We start from the raw sequence: 12,965 nt of genomic DNA on the forward strand, positions 1-12,965 counted from the left end.
CTGACAACACCATGCTCAATATACGGTCTCTAGGATATTAGATGGATGAGGGACTATAGGTACACGGTAACTGAGGACAAACAGGTCCAATGGATTGGATTCCCCTGTATCGTCTGGGGACTACGGCGTAGTGGCCTAGTACGTCCGTAGTCGATGAGTCGAGTGAATTATTACAGAGATAATAATTCACTGAGTTAGAAGGAGTTCTGACAGGTATGACTCACGACCAGCTCGATATTGGGCCTAGAGGGTCACACACATATGGTAGGCATTGTGATGAATAGAGGTTCGGATATGAGATATCCGACGGAGCCCTTGTCTTATTGGATGCCGATCCAATACCCACAAGGGGAGGACCCATTAGGGTTTGACAGGGGACCTCTATAAATAGGAGGGATTTAGAGCCCCATGGGCTAGAGAGCTTTTGTTTGTCTTTTCCTATTCTCCTCTCCATCTCCACCTCAGAGTAGGTATGGAGTTTTGAGGAGCGTCGTCGCAACCCTACTGTGTAGATCTCCGCTAGAGAGGAGGACGCTTGACCTCCTTCACCCTCAATCTACTCTATACACAGTTTCATGTTTCGCGGATTTTTGCGTACCAATCTTCGCAAGACGATGAACATCTCTTTGGGAATTGGGGATTTTGTTTTTCTTGTTCTTCCACTGCGCATATGATGTCGCCCCCAAGGATTTCCTAACAGCGGTATCAGAGCCAGGTTGCTCGTGCGAATGATTGGTTTTGAATTGCGTGTGTTGTGTTTAGGAAGAATTTTGACGTCAAAATTGTTGACGTAAAAATAAGGAAGGGCAACAACAGTTGCTGCCCTCGATCTGCGTGCATGGAACGCAGCCGAAGGTAGGCAGCACAGGGGCTGCGTCTGCTGCAGCCGGCCGACGGCCTGCTTGCAGCAGGCTTGCTGTCGACGGGGCGGGCTGCCCATGGGCAGAGGCGCCGCAGGGCAGTGGCGCCCACTACCGCTGCTCCCGCGGGCGAAACCCCCCCACAGGGGCGGTCGCCTGGTGGGACAGCACCGCCTGCGGAGGCGGTGGCGCCCGAAGGGGGCGCCCACCCGCAGCGGCAGTGCCGCCAGCGGGCGTGCCGCTTGCAGGCGAGGGTAGTGCCCTCGCCCCGCCGCACAGGCCGCCGCCAGTAGGGTGGCAGCGGCAGCAGTAGCGAGAAGGGGAAAGGGCATTAGGGTTTTCTGGGCAAAAGATAGTTTTTCCCCTCGGAATTTGAGAAATTTCAGTTTCTGTCTTTTGTCCAAATTACGAAAATACCCCTATGAATTCAAAAATTCCCTATAATGTCCCTGATTTCAGAAAATATTAATTAATTAAAAAGTTTAGTTGATTATTATTTTTTATTATTATCTAGTAGTCCTACATGATAATGATTAATTATACATGTGATGTATGATGTGTAGACGGATGATCATGGACCGTGTGATGTGTGTACCTGAGATTATTATTATTGAGGTCTGCGAACCTCCATTATATTTCTCGTTTATTGTCGGGCTTGCGTGCCTATGATTAAGTTGTAATCACATGAGGAGGCACAGCGGGAGCGTGGAGTGATAGCGGGACCCACGAGACGGACGATCGTGATGCATAAAGATGCATCAAGATGTCGACGGAACCGACAAGGATGAAATGGACGATCACAGGGCATGGAGATGCACCGTTGCACACATGGATCTTGATGTGAGTGATTAGGCCTACTGGCTCGGGCCTAATCATATTAGGTTGTGGTCTATGATCATTTGGTGTAATTGCTTATACACATACTAGATATGTATATATATTTACATGCGATGTAGATATATATTAAATATGTATATGTGTGACATGTCATATTAGGAGACCAAATCATAGAAACATCTCTCGATAATATTAAGTCGATAACGTGAGACAATTAGATTAACCCACATGGCCTTCCATCGTTATAAGTAGGAACCGATTCCCGGTGTAGGTTGAGTTGGTCGAGTCCCTCGAGACTCACCTATATCGTGATTCGCTATCTTGCTTATGACATAGAAATGTCACCGGTGACCTAAGGGCATGGTATACTTGGTCGAGTCCCTCGAGGGTATATCATCAAATCAGACTCATCTTGTAACGAAGGTATTGACTTAACCGAGCATCATGGTTGGTCGAGTCCCTCGAGGCCATGGTGATTCGGAGGCCGAACAGGATGGGAATCACAAGGAGTTGTGATCGACAAGAGTTGCCTACCTTTTAGGCTTAGTGTGATTGGTCGAGTCCCTCGAGGTTACACTAAGACGCTGATTGGATCCTGATCCCCACTAGAAGTCTGTCGGAGACTTCCGTTTCACGTGCTGAGGGTGTCGCGTGACTCGTTAGTAAAATAGTGGGAGCATATTAAGATAGAAGTCCATATCTTGATAGTTTATTTCTTGCAAAATCTGTATGTTATTTATTTCTGCTGCATCTTTATTTTCAGAAAATATCGCTTTCAAATCCCTTACGTGGCATACTTGATGTCAACCACCTCACTGGTCCAAATTATACGGATTAGCTCCGTAACTTGAGAATTGTTCTCACAACGGAGAAAATCATGTACGTCCTTGATACAGTGATGCCTGCGCCCGAAGAAGGGGCAAACTAGGCCACTACGCCGTAGTCCCCAGATGATACAGGGGAATCTAATCCATTGGACATGTCTGTCCTCAGTTACCGTGTACCTATAGTCCCTCATCCATCTAATATCCCAGAGACCGTATATCGAGGATGGTGCTATCAGACCCATATGATTTCTACTCGAGTCTAACTCTAATCTGATTCTCCTGGAGAACTCTTTCTCTCTCAACCCGAATAACCCTAGCTACGGATTTGTTTGAGCAAGAACACATGGGATATTTCTCTCATGATGCCGAGAGTGGATGATCCTCTATCGACACTCAATAGCCCTCATAAGATCGACTACCACTCCCAATGACCAGCTGTATTAGATTTGGGACAACCAAACCTATAAGTTTGGTATCAAAGAGTGGAGCACTCATACAGGACATGCTTGGTGTCTCAAGTCTAAGGACCAGATATACCACTAGAGCTACGGAATCGCTGTCTGACAATAAGGCATCATCAACCATCCAGCATTCCGTAAGCGAATCAATCGGTGAACTCATTCTCCAATGAGCACCTATATTGTATCCCTAGTGTCCCTACATGAGCAGCTATGAGACCAGCTGCATCCATTATATGGATGGGTATACAGCATACCAGTCTGTTCGGTTATCATGATGTCCCTCTCGAGTAACCTATGATCGAGATTATTTAGGATCTATGTTTAAAAGTGAATTGATCTCATTATAGTGATCTCATCACGATCTGATTCCCATTGCACAAATCCAAGGACATTACAATATATATATATATATATATATATATATATATATATATATATATATATATATATATGCAATAGTTATAAAGTGATATATGCCAAAATATAATAAGCAAAAAGATTTTGTATCAAGTCACACGTGCCATTACTAACGTGATTGGCTTGCTGGGCACGTATGACTAGCAATCTCCCACTTGACCTAAAGCCAATTACTTATGTGTCTGATCCTCATCAGACCCCTGTGATGCTCAAAGACAATCTAAGATAACGGCTTTGTCAATGGATCTACAATGTTATCTTTGGATGGAACTCTTTCCACTGCTACATCTCCTCGGGTTACAATCTATCTGATAAGGTGGAACCTCCTCAGAACATGCTTAAATTTCTGATGAGACCTAGGTTCCTTCACTTGAGCAATCGTCCCGTTGTTGTCGTAATATAAGGAGATCGGCTCCTCGTTACCCGGCACGACTCCCAAATCTGTGATGAACTTCTTCAACCAGACTCCGTCCTTTACTGCATCTGATGCAACAATGTACTCTACCTCTGTGATCGAGTCAGCAGTAGTATCTTGCTTGGAACTCTTCTAGCACACTGTTCCCCCATTCAAGGTGCACACATACCCTGAATTCGACTTGCTATTATCGACATTAGACTGAAAACATGAGTCCGTGTAGCCTTCAACCTTAAGGCTATTACCTCCATATACTAGTAAAAGATCCTTAGTCCTTATCAAGTATTTAAGGATACACTTTACTACTTTCTAGTGCTCCAAGCCTAGATCCGCTTGATACCTGCTCGTGACACTCAGAGCATGCGCTATATCAGGCCTAGTACATAACATAGCATACATGATAGACCCTATTGCTGAGGCATAAGGTATCATATCCATGTTCGCCCTTTCTTCTAGAATCTTTGGGGACATACTCGTAGAAAGCGATATCCCATGTCTCATCGGTATGAGACATCTCTTGGAATTTTCTATGTCAAACCTTTTGACAATGGTTTCTATGTACCTGGATTGGGACAAGCCAAGCATCCTCGTGGATCTATCTCTATAGATTCTAATCCCCAAGATATATGATGCTTTGTTAGGATTGAGAGCACTAAGAGGGGGGGGTGAATTAGTGCAGCGGATATCTTTCAACTATTAAAAAACGAAAGCTGTGTTCATTCGGTAAAAACAATTTTAATGTAAAAGCCGATTCTAAGATTACTCAAGATTAAGCGCAGTTTATGTTTGAACGCAGTTTACATCTAAACGCAGTTTGCCTCTATGCGCAGTTTACGTCTAAACACAGTTTGCGTCTATGCGTAGTTTACGTCTAAACACAGTTTACGTCTAATCGTAGTTTGCGTCTAAGCATAGTTTACGTCTAAACGCAGTTTACGTCTAAGCATAGTTTTGCGTGTAAGCGCAGTTTACGTCTAAACGCAGTTTGTGTCTAAGCACAGTTTTGCATCTAAGCGCAGTTTACGTCTAAACATAGTTTTACGTCTGAACGCAGTTTTATGTCCAAACGCAGTCTGCGTCTAAACGTAGCTTTACGTCTGAACATAGTTTTGCGTCTAAGCGCAGTTTACGTCTAAACGTAGTTTTACGTCTAAACACAGTTTTACGTCTAAACGCAGTCTGCGTCTAAACTCAGTTTTACGTTAGAACGTAGTTTACGTCTAAACGCAGTTTTACGTCTAAACGCAGTTTGCGTCTAAACGCAATTTTACGTCAGAACGTAGTTTACGTCTAAAAGCAGATTCGGAAAGATCTGAACTCAGAAACTCGTTCGTAAAAGCGCAGAAGACAGTTTGCAGTTATAAATCGAATCAAAACATAAACGTTAATTGCAAATGTAAAGATCGTACGAAAACACCGATTTACGTCTGAATGCAGATTAGGGAAGATCAGAACTTAAAAACTTGTTCGTAAAAGAACAGAGAGCAGTAGCTATGTAGGAGGTTTGCAGTAATGATAAAGTGCTCAAAATAAAAGCAAACCAGAGATTTAGAGTGGTTCGGTCAGTCTTGACCTACTCCACTTTTGGCTTCCTCCACCGACGAGGTCACCGACGTCAACTAGAGGCCTTCCTTCAATAGGCGAAGGCCAACTGCCCTTTTACAGTTTCACTCCTTTTGACGGGATCAGGAGACAACCCTTACAGAACATTTCTCTCCTCTCTTTACAACTCAAGACTTTGAAGAACAAAAGGAGGAGAACTTAAAGGCTTTACAACAATTTTGAGCTCAAGAATCACAGAGAAGATCAAGATTTCGGTGTAGGTCTCTTGTCTTTCTGTGCTGAATGGGTGGGGTATTTATAGGCCCCAACCCAGTTCAAATTTGGAGCTCAAAACGATCAAATCCCGGAATTCCGGGATCAAGCGGTTGCACCTCCTGACTGGAGCGGTTGCTCCGCCTGGCAGAGCTCGGAGACTGAGCCCAGGCGGTTGCACCTCTTTGTCAGGGGCGGTTGCACCACTTGAGTATGGCTCAGAGACTGAGCCCCAGGCGGTGCCACCTCCTGACTGAGGCGGTTGCACCTCTCCTGCCAGAGCTCGAAGACCGAGCTCAGGCGGTGCTACCTCTGTCAGGGGAGGTTGCACCGCCCAGTCTCGCTCGGAGACTGAGCCCAGGCGGTGCCACCTCCTGGCTGGAGCGGTTGCACCGCCCAGTCTCCCTGGGAGACTTAGCCTAGGCGGTGCCACCTCCTGGCTTGGGCGGTTGCACCTCCTAGTGCAATCAGGGTCCGAATGGTTAGCTCCATTCGGCCCAATTTCAGTTTTTTTAGGGGCCCAATTACCCCTAGATTAAGCTAATGGGATCACCTCTCATTTCCAACTTAATCAACGTGCTAACTACGATTAATTCTAAGACAATTTCTGCAGCTTTGCTTCGGTGCGTCAATCGCTTCTTCCGACGAGTTTTCGGCGAACTTCCGTTGATCATCCGATGAACCCTCGGTGATCCTCCTGCGGACTTCCGGCAAACTCCTGGACTTGCGACGATCCACTTAGCGAGTTCCGACGAGCTTCGCTTGGCAAGCTTCTGGACTTCTCGGATCTGTTCCGGCAGAACCTCCGACGACCGTCCGAACTTCCGTCGAACTCTCGAACTCCCAACGTGATCATTAACTTGACTCCGGCGCAACTCCTGCTGCTTGTCTAACTTTCATCGTAGTTACTCCTGCACACTTATCTCAACACAAAGGTTAGACAACAAATGACAATTGACTTCATCATCAAAATCCGAGATTCAACAATCTCCCCTTTTTTGATGATGACAATCAATTGATAATGGAGTTAACCTTAACTCCCCCTGTCTACATGCTATAGTTGAGATAAGTCAACCTTGAATTCAAGACCTTAGAATTCAAGTGACATATTGATAAGTTAGATCAGTTAAACTTATCAATATTCCCATCATGATACCCATCATGATGTATCTCTTCAAGGATGATGTCAAGGCTTGACATACATCATAAAGTTTGTATGGTTGTGAGTGTAAGTTTTCATTATGTAGTTGAACATTATCATATAAAGTTGTGAAGCACTATTACATGATGCACACATTTCAAATATTCTAGCAAGTTTTGCATTTTCTTCACATGGTAAGATATCAACTCAAGGCATAATGCAAACTATAGCACACGTTCATATATCTCTTGGTGATGCAAGGATGGCATAATCATAACATTGTTTATAGCATCACTCAAGTATTTGCAAGTATGACATAGACATAATCATGGCAGTGTTTATCAATTCATATGTTTCTCCCCTTTGTCATCAACAAAAAACATGGTAATTGTAATACCAGGGAAATAATATTAGCAAGCTTATAGAGGAATTTTACATAGATTGCTTTGAAAGCTTCTTCCCCTTTTTGTTATAATCCATTGTACACGTAAAGATATTACAAGATGGAATACATACACAGGAATCACTTTATTTCAGAAACTTATTTTTTTATGAAAGTGTACGAGAAAATCTGTTTTATAGCATTCAAATAATGAGATGCATTCGGACAATATTATGTTACAGATAATCATAGAAACATGGCAATCAAGTGATTTGATCATTCAATATAGTCCGAAAAATAATTTTAACAAATTTATCTATTCGGACACATCAACATTCCTAATTCTCTTCTAACGAAATTAAAGCACAAGGTTTTCAAAACTTTTAGTATCTAAGCACAACATTCCTAATTCGGACATATCACATATCGAAAAAGAAATGATAGGATTAAAGTTCGAGATAACCTTTACCACAAGGCACAAGACAAATGTTTACCACGATAGATGTTTACAACCAGCATATCAGAAGTGAGTAACATAAGAAGTTTACAACAACAACAAATGTTCATACAAGTTCATTCATGAGGTGAAAAATTAAAGTGCCTAAACAAGGAGTCAAATTGACTATGAATTTGCTGCAGCTCAGATAGGATTTGATCTTGTCGTTGTTCAATCCGTTCTTGTCTCTATTCGAATCGGTCCATCCGAATCCCAATTTCTTTGACGGATGTATGAGTTTGCTCAATTGGATGTGTTTCTTCAAAGGGACAGATCGGAGGAGATTGGGTACTCCTAAATAATGGTGTTTCCGGTTCTGGTTCAGGTTGAGGAAGATCAGTTCTTCTAGGCATTCTAACCCAGTTACCGTTTCTATAGTGACATCTTAGTCGGTGAAGTAGATTTTTGTTTATTATGCTAAATCTATCTACTTTCATTACTTCTTCTTCTGGTGGTATTTGAATGTCGTAAGCTTTCATTATTCTAGTAATTATACCACCATATGGGAGCATCATATCTTTCTTAGATAATTCTAACATGTTTTGTTGAATAAGATAGCCAAGACAGATGTCATGTCCCTTCATGATTAAGTACATAGTTCCTAATTCTAATTGACTCACTTCATCATGATGGTATTGTTTAGGAAGAATTATACTAGTCATGATATGATGAAGTATCTTAGTGTTCAAAGGCAGTAGATGTTCACAACTTTTAGGAACAAATGCTATGTTAGGATTGGCAAAGATTGTTCCTAAGGCTTCAACATAGGATGTTCCAATAGTTTCATCATCCCATGATCCTCTAAAGTAAAGTCCTATGCTTTTAATGGGAATGCCTATCATATCACAAATGAATCTATCAGTGATTGAGATGTGTTGTCCTAAAAGATAGGTGGACATCCTTTCTTCATCATCTATTTGTATGTTATTGTAAAACAATCTAACTAGCCTAGGATAGATGGGTTCGTTAATATGCAAGATTGGAAGTAGATCTAGGTTTGCAAACCATTGGATAGTCTCTACGTCTCTTAGTTCATTCATATCTACGTATTTTCCCTTATTGATACTTCTTAGTTCGAAAGAGAGAAATTTTTCAGCATGGTTTTTTGAATCAAAAAGGGTGAAATCAAACTCTTCTACTAATCTCCTCTTTCCCTTGTCCCTTGAGGATCTTCTAGATCCCATAACTACTGCTGTTTAGAGGGATGATGATGAGCAAGAGTAAATGAAGAACAAAACAGAATTTAAGGGCTTCTTAGAGAGTACCTTAGTGAAATCTTCAAGAGAAGGAAGGATTCTTGATGTTTTGCTCCGAAATGGGAGGTATTTGGGAAACTTAAAGGAGTGAAATGAGGATGGAGGAGACTTGGAAGAGTAGAGGAGGGAATGGGAGTGAGCTGGGGTCGGTTCCACCGCCGGCCCTAGCGTGGGATAAAAAGGCAGAGTTGCGGGCGGTTGCACCTTTGGCTGGAGCGGTGCAACCGCTGGCAACCCGTGGTAACTGGAGGTGCCACCGCCAGCTGGAGAGGTGCCACCGCCAACAGCCAGTGAGCACTTTTAACGTGATTTGATCAGGGAGCCTTTGTTTTGAGAAGAGTTTTTCATTAATGTTTCTTACGTGATTTTGTATGAGTTTTTATTTTACGGCAAAGGCTCTTGTACGATCAAGATAGATCTTTTAACGTGTGTACTCCTAATGTCGTACACATGTTGACAGTTTGTTCAAGTTGGTATCCCTTTTAAGTTCATGACATACTTAGTTTCTTCATGATACAAGAATTGATTCGAAGATGATAAAATTGATGGGTTCGAAGATCAAGGGGATTTGGGAATCATATGTTTCTAATTCTGAAAAGTCAAATAAGGTTGTATCCAAATCACATTTGTGATTTCATAATTTCCACTTGTTATTTAGGCGTTGCGGGTTCCGTTTTGACTCTTGGGTTATGACTATCGAGAATCAAGGAGCAGAACATTATTTCTTGCTCCAGCCTAAAATTTTAATGTTTTTATAGGAAGGGATGATTTTTAGGTACCCATTTGCTTTTGGGTGCCTCACTAATAGATCTAAATTATTTATCATGTTGCATAGAATTTATCATGGTTCCTTTAGGAACCCAAATCAATTTATTTGGACTAATTTTCTTAAATGGACAATAATGCGTCCTGTGTCCAGACTTGCAACAAAAGTTGCATTTGCTTTGATGTCTAATATGTAAGATGAGGCCTTTTACAAAGGTGGTTGGATTTTGGTGAGGACTCCTCATAAATCCAATCCCACTTCTTTTGGGAACATGATCCTTGTTTGTAAGGATCATGTTTAATGACTTGCTACCAACCTCGAATTTCTTCAAGGTATCCTTAAGCAGCAAATTTTCTTTTTGAAAAGTTTCTAGATCATGGCATTTTATGCATGAGCTTAAACTATCATGATGTTCAGCATTTAACTTATCGAACTTGCAAATAAGACTCTCATACTGTTTTTTTAGCAATTTGTATTTACTACTAATGGTCTTACATTCATCAAACAATTTATGAAAAGCATTTAATAATTCATCGAATGATAAATCTGCATCTAATGAATTTGTTACCTCATCTTCGATGGCCATTAAGGCGTAATGAGCAACTTGCTCGGTGTTGGACTCTTCTTCTTCGGATGCGCTCGAGTCATCCCATGTTGCTTGAAGCGCCTTTTTCTTTGATGTTCTCCTTTTGACTTGGGGACAATCACTCTTGTAGTGTCCCGGCTTTTTGCATTCATAGTAGATCACTTGGTCCTTTTTGGGTTCAAGTTTATTTTTTGCATCATTCTTAAACTTGTTTCTTTTAAAGAACTTTTTAAACTTTCTTGTTAGAAGTGCCAAGTCATCATCATAGTTCTCATCACTTGAGTTTTCTCTCAAGTGGCATTTAGAAGTTTTAAGTGCCATATCCTTCCTGTTCTTTGGAAGGATGTCTTCTTGCTCTTCATGAGCTTTACAAGTCATTTCGTAGGTCATTAATGACCCTATTAGTTCTTCAAGAGGGAAGTTGCGTAGATCTTTTGCCTCTTGAATAGCAGTGACTTTAGGATCCCAACTCTTAGGGAGGGATCTTAGTATCTTATTTACGAGCTCAAAATCCGAAAAACTTTTTCCGAGTCCTTTTAGACCGTTGACGACATCCGTGAAACAGGTAAACATGTTGCCAATGGTTTCACTCGGTTTCATCCGGAAAAGTTCAAAAGAATATAACAACAGATTGATTTTTGACTCTTTCACTCTACTTGTCCCCTCGTGGGTCACTTCGAGTGTGTGCCAAATATCAAATGCAGTTTCGCAAGTTGAAACAAGATTAAACTCGTTTTTATCAAGTGCGCAAAATAAGGCATTCATAGCCTTTGCATTAAGAGCGAAAGCCTACTTCTCCAATTCATTCCAATCGATCATTGGAAGAGAAGACTTTGAAAATCCGTTTTCAACAAGGTTCCATAGTTCAAAATCCATAGAAATAAGAAAGATCCTCATTCGGGTCTTCCAGTAGGTGTAGTCCGTCCCATTGAACATGAGTGGACGTGTAATAGAATACCCCTCTTGGTTTCCGGCGTATGGCATCTCTCTTGGGTTTTAATCGTTAGAGAGTTAACCTTGCTTTGATACCAATTGTTAGGATCGAGAGCACTAAGAGGGGGGGTGAATTAGTGCAGCGGATATCCTTCAACTATTAAAAAACGAAAGCTGTGTTCATTCGATAAAAACAATTTTAATGTAAAAGCCGATTCTAAGATTACTCAAGATTAAGCACAGTTTATGTTTGAACGCAGTTTACGTCTAAACACAGTTTGCATCTATGCGCAGTTTACGTCTAAACACAGTTTGCGTCTATGCGCAGTTTACGTCTAAACACAGTTTACGTCTAACCGCAGTTTGCGTCTAAGCACAGTTTACGTCTAAACGCAGTTTACGTCTAAGCACAGTTTTGCGTCTAAGCGCAGTTTACGTCTAAACGCAGTTTGCATCTAAGCATAGTTTTGCGTATAAGCGCAGTTTACGTCTAAACGTAGTTTTACGTCTGAACGCAGTTTTATGTCCAAACGCAGTCTGCGTCTAAACGCAGCTTTACATCTGAACATAGTTTTACGTCTAAGCGCAGTTTACGTCTAAACATAGTTTTATGTCTAAACACAGTTTTACGTCTAAATGCAGTCTGCGTCTAAACTCCGTTTTACGTTAGAACGTAGTTTACGTCTAAACGTAGTTTTACGTCTAAACGTAGTTTATGTCTAAACGTAGTTTTACGTCAGAACGTAGTTTACGTCTAAAAGCAGATTCGGAAAGATCTGAACTCAGAAACTCATTCGTAAAAGCGCAGAAGACAATTTGCAGTTATAAATCGAATCAAAACGTAAACGTTAACTACAAATGTAAAGATCGTACGAAAACACCGATTTACGTTTGAATGCAGATTAGGGAAGATCAGAACTTATAAACTTGTTCGTAAAAGAGCAGAGAGCAGTAGCTATGTAGGAGGTTTGCAGTAATGATAAAGTGCTCAAAATAAAAGCAAACCAGAGATTTAGAGTGGTTCGGTCAGTCTTGACCTACTCCACTTTTGGCTTCCTCCACCGACGAGGTCACCGACGTCAACTAGAGGCCTTCCTTCAATAGGCGAAGGCCAACTGCCCTTTTACAGATTCACTCCTTTTGACGGGATCAGGAGACAACCCTTACAGAACCTTTCTCTCCTCTCTTTACAACTCAAGACTTTGAAGAACAGAAGGAGGAGAACTTAAAGGCTTTACAATAATTTTGAGCTCAAGAATCACAGAGAAGATCAAGATTTTGGTGTAGGTCTCTTGTCTTTCTGTGCTGAATGGGTGGGGTATTTATAGGCCCCAACCCAGTTCAAATTTGGAGCTCAAAACGATCAAATCCCGGAATTCCGGGATCAGGCGGTTGCACCTCCTGACTGGAGCAGTTGCACCGCCTGGCAGAGCTCGGAAACTGAGCCCAGGCGGTTACACCTCTCTGTCAGGGGCGGTTGCACCACTTGAGTCTAGCTCGGAGACTGAGCCCCAGGCGGTGCCACCTCCTGACTGAGGCGGTTGCACCTCTCCTGCCAGAGCTCGAAGACCGAGCTCAGGCGGTGCTACCTCTGTCAGGGGAGGTTGCACCGCCCAATCTCGCTCGGAGACTGAGCCCAGGTGGTGCCACCTCCTGGCTGGAGTGGTTGCACCGCCCAGTCTCCCTGGGAGACTTAGCCCAGGCGGTGTCACCTCCTGGCTTGGGCGGTTGCACCTCCTGGTGCAATCAGGGTCCAAATGGTTCGCTCCATTC

Source organism: Musa acuminata, chromosome BXJ1-7, assembly GCF_036884655.1.
Source record: "Musa acuminata AAA Group cultivar baxijiao chromosome BXJ1-7, Cavendish_Baxijiao_AAA, whole genome shotgun sequence".
Lineage (NCBI taxonomy): Eukaryota > Viridiplantae > Streptophyta > Magnoliopsida > Zingiberales > Musaceae > Musa > Musa acuminata.